Raw genomic sequence first — 6,622 nt, forward strand, 5'->3', positions numbered from 1 at the left:
ATGCAGGTCTTCTGACCCATGGAAACTGGGGACATGTCTCTAGTCTCACAGAATAACAAGGACTCCTAAGTCAAGGTGTAAGAAAAATCAAGGGTGGGAACCAAGATGTCTGGATCCCACATCAAAGATCCTGCTGCCTGTGACCCATCAGGTTTAGGCACTCTCTAAGCCTGCAGTGCCCACATGATGGCCACCAACCACATGTCACTACTGAACACTTGATTTTTTTAAATTTCTTTTGCTTTTTGGCCTTGCAGCATGAGGGATCTTATTTCCCCAACAGGGGATAGAACCTGTGCCCCGTGCAACAGAGGCTTGAGTCCTAACCACTGGACCACCAGTGAATTCTCCATGAAAACACACTTGAAATGTGACTAGTGTCGACAGATTTGTCAACTGCAAATCGCATAACAAATTTCATATTTAACACCAAAACTAAAACAAATTTAAAATAACGTTATATTGACTGCATGTTGAAGGGATATAATATTTTGAATAGATTGGGTTAAATAAAATACATTATTAAAGTTAGTTTCACCTAGTTCTTTTTCAAGTGTGGCTATTAGAAGATTTTGGGCTTCCCAAGTGGCACTAGTGGTCAAGAACCCGCTATCCAATGCAAGAAATGTAAAAGATGCCAGTAAAAGATGGGTCCAGAAGATCCCCTGGAGGAGGGCACAGCAACCCACTCCAGTATTCTTGCCTGGAGAATCCCAGAGACAGAGGAGCCTGGCGGGCTATGGTCCATAGCGTCACAAAGAATCAGACACAACTGAAAGCAGGCAGGCACTAGATTTTAAATTATCTATGTGACTCATATTAAACTTCTACTGCACAGCATTAGTCTAAGCTCTGCCACTAAATAGGACCCCTATAATGGGGACATCCCTAAATTCACCCAGCCTCCCAACATCCCTCCTGGCAGAAAGAGAAATGCCTGGAATCCCAAGACTTCATTCTGTAGGTACCTGTGTGTCTCATGCTCCCAATGCCAGAACCCATGACAAGAGATTCCAGTGTTCAGTACCCCACCTCCCAGTTTCTCTGTGCCTGTCCCTTCTTCTCCAGGTACCTGTTGATAATCAGATAAGAGCAGAAATGTCCTATTGTAACTCTCAGAAAAGTAGATTCCCCCATCCCCACCTAAGAGTTTCAAATCTCTCTCCCATCCCTAAATTTAAAAGCCATGTCTTCTCCCTGTTTCCTCCATTTCTCAACTCCTTTGCCTTTCTGAAACCTTGGAAATCTCTCAAACCAGTAGAAACACACAGCATGGAAGCAATCACAAGAATTTAGAGATTTCTAGTACTCTTGCCTGGAAAATCCCATGGGCAGAGGAGCCTGGTAGGCTACAGTCCATGGGGTCGCTAAGGGTTGGACATGACTGAGTGACTTCACTTTCACTTTTCACTTTCATACATTGGAGAAGGAAATGGCAACCCACTCCAGTGTTCTTGCCTGGAGAATCCCAGGGACGGGGGAGCCTGGTGGCTGCCGTCTATGGGGTTGCACAGAGTCGGACACTCCTGAAGTGACTTAGCAGCAGCAGCAGCAGCAGCAGACTTAGTTTGCCATATTTCCTAATCATGTGACCTGGAATGAACCACCTCATCTCTCTGAACCCTCATCAGCAAAATGGATCTGTGATGATTATATGAGATCAGCTGTGTCAAACACCTTGTGCAGAGCCCTACCCACAATAGTTACTTTGTAACTTGGGGTTTTTCACTTTGCATCTTACCCCTGAATATCTGGAGAACTAGGAAAAGAAACAGCAAACTTAGTTTCATGTATATGGACTAATAGAATCTTGAAACCAAAAAGGGGCTTAGAGATATATTTCCAGCTCTCCATTCAGTGCAGAAATTGCCTGGACTCCATCCCTCATTGGTAGTCATCCAACCTCTGCTTAAACATCTCCAGGGGCCATTCACTGGTTCACTCAATAAACAAGAACAAGGCACTGTGGGAGCCACAAAGAAGGGCAGACACAGCTCTCACTGTTAAACAGCCTACTTATATAATAGCAAAAAGGACAGAGAAGTTACTATCACATAAGATAAACATTGGTATGTGCCAGTCAAGGTGCATACAGAGCCAACCACCTTACAGGTTAATAATATATGTGCAACAAAGTGTAGCTCTAATGTTGAAATCCCTCCTAAATCCCAGACCTCAGTGTTCCCATTCATTTCATGGAAAATGCAGCAAGATCCTTCCACATTAGATCTTGGGTCATTCTCTTTTTTTACTATTTTGTTTTTGGCTGTGCTGGGCCTTCATTGCTACATGCGGGCTTTCTCTAGATGCAGCAAACTGGGGCTGATCTCTAGCTGCGCTGTGTGAGCTTCTCATTGCAGGGGCTTCTCTTGCTGTGGAGATCGGGCTCTGGGCATGCAGGCTCAATAGTTGAGGCTTGGTTGCTCTGCTGCATGTGGGATCGTCCCCAATCAGGGATCCAAACCATGTCCCCTGCATTGGCAGGTGGATTCTTAACCACGGGACCACTAGGGAAGTCCCATGGATCATTCTTAAGGAGGACACCTTTTGTAAAAACCTTTAAAATTCCAGGAGGGTGTGAACATGGAAAAGGCTAGAACAGATAACTGGTAGCACAGGTGTAGGGAGAACTGCAAGATCCTCCGGCCTCTTCTGTCTCAGAATTTCTAGGAATCCCTAGATGTCTACCCTAGATATACAGTCCCTTACTACGAGTAATTCCTGTCGCCTTGGGAAGCCACTCTCGGGACTCATCCAAATGCCTTCCTCTTCTTTTCTTTTTCATCCCACCCCTCTTACATTTTTTCACCTTTTATCAGCATCTCTATGATTTTCTTTGCGTCCATCTCTGCTTCAGCCTGTCCCTCTCATTATTTTGATTTGGCGTATCTGATATTCTCAAGGTCTTTCTGTCTCTCCGTCTCCCTCTCTTTACTCTTTCATCATTCTCGATTTCTTGGTTGGTTTCCATTCTCTGTCTCTGGCCTCGCTTTCTCCCCAGCTGCCGCAAAGCCATAAACCCAGCCGGCCCTGCAGCAGGCAGCCGCCAATCACTGGGCTCCAGGAGTTGCGGGGAGGGGGCTGCAGAGAGAAGGGGGCTTGGAAAAGCTGGGGCGTTGTTGCTACAGCATGGGAGGGGAGAGGCAGAAAAGAGCAGAGAGATGCCACTCCCAGAAGGCGACCACAGCTTTCCTGCAGGGAGCAGACACCTGACCCCTCTTTCTGTTGGGAATCAGGGTACCTGGGTCCTTCCCCTGTACTCCCCAAATTGTGATTTCTCGTCTAAAACCACAGGTCACAGATCACTCACTCCTCCAGAGATTTGCCTCCTTCATTTTCAGGCTGTCCCAAGATGAAGGAGCTAAGGGACCCTGGGAGTCTCGGGATGTTCGGGACATACGTTACAGGAACATTCCCTGGGTTGGGAAGATTCCCTGGAGAAGGAAATGGCAACCCACTCCAGTACCCTTGCCTTGAAAATCCCATGGACAGGGGAGCTTGGTGCAGGCTACTATGCATGGGGTTGCAAAGAGTCGTGCACGACTGAGCAACTTCACTTTCACTTTTCCTTTCACAGGAACATTGGGACAATAAATGGATGACCAGGACTTGGTGCTGGGAAGACACTGAGAAGAGGCAGACTCTTAATCGGTCAAGGGCGAACCAGAAGGGTGGGCAATCCAGGCTCCTTACCTGCTACCTCTATCCCCAAAGCAGGATGGAGAGCCTGAAACCCTGGTCCCTAGTCTAGGCTGGGATTGGGCAGTTTAGGTGCTATGTAAGGAGCAACTGTCCAGCTCATCGACAGGTAGCTACAGGGCCTGGGGAAGAGAAAGGGTGCTAGAAGGGGAAAGCAGGAAAGGGGAGGGATTAGCGAGAGATTTTAGGAGAAGACAGGAGGAACTTGCCGTTCTGTTCGGGCCCAGCGAGTGGTAATTCCTGGTGTGCCGGCGACCCCTGCTGGCTGCGCACGTCACTGCCCGGGAGAAGGGAAAGAACAGCCGGCCTGTGTGGGTCCCAGCGTGGGTCGAATATGACACTGCGTTTTGTGAGTGTGTCACCGTACAGCGGTCACGGCGCCTGTGTCACCACCTGCGATTATATGTGGGCACCCCTGGGTGATGGCAGTAATGTGATCGAGCACAAAAGTCACAAAGTTCAGGCTCTGAACTTCTGGCTGCCCCTCAGGGAGTCCAGACTGGGAAGGGGGAGGTCTCCTAGCCCAACAGACGCCTCACTAACGTCATGTATGAACCCACTCGTTGAGGCTCTGCGGGCATCAAAGTAAAATTTACCTGTCCGAGTTTAGGGGGATAAGTGTGGGCTTTGGAAACAGACTTACCTAGGTTAAAATCCTGATTCCCTGTACTAGCCATCTGACCTCAGGCAAGTTACTTAACTTCCCTGAGTCCAATTTCCTCACCCAAAAGGCATGTTAATACCCATCTCACAGGGTTATTGTGAGTGTAGCCCAGTGCCTGGCAATGGAAAGCGTTTAATAGATGCTAATTTTCTGCCTCCCTTTTCCTTTACCTCCCACCCCCAAGATGCAGCAGGGATTTCAAAAGGCAAATGAACAGAGGATATTGTTGACACTGGTGATGGTGGTGGTTTATATTTACATCACTCACGAAAATCGTTTAAACATATTTTTAATACGTGGCTTTTTCCCTTTTTATTAGCCAAGCACATCATGATCATGTTTTATTGGGATAGAAATATCCTGATGTTATGGCAGGTATGTAGAAGGACAGCCTTATGAAGTGATAACAAGGCATGACAAATCTTTCTTTATTGTGATACATTTTCATTACTCAGGTTAATCAGGAATTACCCATTAGAACAAGGGCTTAAGATAAGTACATGACAGTCATCTGTGCAGATCAGAATCTCCTGATTTTCCAATGGGTATCTAATTGTTATTGCTGTTGTGGGGGGATGATTAATGCTTTGATTGAACTGGTCTTAAAACATTAGAATAACTCGAGATACGACAGGCAGTTAGAAACAGTATATTCTGAAATTTAAAAGAGGACAGATTTCAGTTCTACCAAAAAATGTCTAATCATTACAGCTGCCTAGTGACAGAGGGCAAACTGCTCATGAAGTAAAGAGCTCCTTTTGGGGAGAAGTACTGAAGCAGAAGCTGGCCGATGCCCTGGCAGGCTAACTGTGAAAGAAATCTGGGCTGCAGAGGAGACTGGATAAGAGGCCCTTTGAGGTGCCTCCACAAATACACTGCTGTGAATAATGAATACTTAGCTCTGTAGAAGTGTTGTCCCAAATGACATTACTGCCATACCCAAGGCCATTGTTTGTCACCATGGGGTGGGATGGGGGGATAGTAACAATGACAACTATATGCTTTTCCCATTCAAGACTGTTTTTCCCAAGGAAAGTCAAGATTCTGGGATCGTTACCTCTTTAACCATCCCCACATTCCTCTAGTTCTTTTTTCTTTCTATCTTCAAATATCTTAAAGAAAATTTTGCTTTTTTTTTTTTAATGAAAGACTTTTTTCATCTTTTAGTTTTCTGCCTCCAAGAGGTGGGCAAGCAATAGGTGGGGGCAGAGGAGGAAACAAACATTTATTGTGTTCCTATTTAGTGTAGCTGCTGTCATTTTTGCATTTAAGAAAAGTGTGTATCTGCTCTCATGCAGGTTAAACGTTTGTATGTGTGTGTTAGTCGCTCAGTCGTGTCCAACTCTTTGTAACCCCATGGACTGTAGTTCGCCAGGCTCCTCTGTCCATGGAATTCTCCAGGCAAGAATATTGGAATGGGTTGCCATTCTCTTCTCCAGGGGTTCTTCCCAACCCAGGAATCGAACCCAGGTCTCCTGCATTGCAGGTGCATTTCTTTACTATCTAAGCCACCTATAACCTTTTGTAAATGTGATGGGGCCACACATTTTTCTTTTTCACTCTTCAGGCTTCTCTGTGGGATTTTCGTTATCTAGCTGCCTGTGGGGGTATCTGCATGCAACTTCTCCAAGGATTTCAATTCCTCCTCTGGGTACACAGGAGCTATTCTTCTGGGTTCAGGATCTTTGTGCAGGACACCAGCTTTGTCCCTATCCTGGGCACAAGGGGGTTACCATATCAGGACTCCCGCCTCCTTGCATTCCCTGTGCATGATTTCCTTTTCCATCCTTGTCACAGTGCACGCAGATCCCTGTGCCCAAGCTCCGCCACATGAAACCATGTGTGTCCCTCAACCCCTCCTTCCACCTCTGTGAAGAGTCCTTGGCACCCTCCCCTCCTGGCCACCCCCACTCCCCAGTTTCCATGCCAGGAGAGATCTAATTACACAGAAATTAGTACAGAGAAGGATCGTTTGCTTTTATGGCATCAGCGCCAGGGCAGTTGTAAATCTGGGGCTGCTGCTGCAACCGCCTCTGGGCACTGTGCAGCTGTAGGGGGGCTCTCACCTCTGTAACCTGCTTTGCTCCATCTCTGCCCATGCCCAGCTGCCCGGGGCTCTAACTCTGCCCAGGACCCCAGAGCCCTATGATATACCCCTCTCAAAAGGAGGAGGAGGCCTGTGAAAGGGGAGGGGTCCGTCAGAAGATGACACATACTAGCTGCTCAATAAATGTTCCCTGAATGAGAGAAGGGTTAATT

The sequence above is a fragment of the Ovis canadensis genome, chromosome 3, assembly GCF_042477335.2.
Source record: "Ovis canadensis isolate MfBH-ARS-UI-01 breed Bighorn chromosome 3, ARS-UI_OviCan_v2, whole genome shotgun sequence".
NCBI classification, from domain to species: Eukaryota; Metazoa; Chordata; class Mammalia; order Artiodactyla; family Bovidae; genus Ovis; species Ovis canadensis.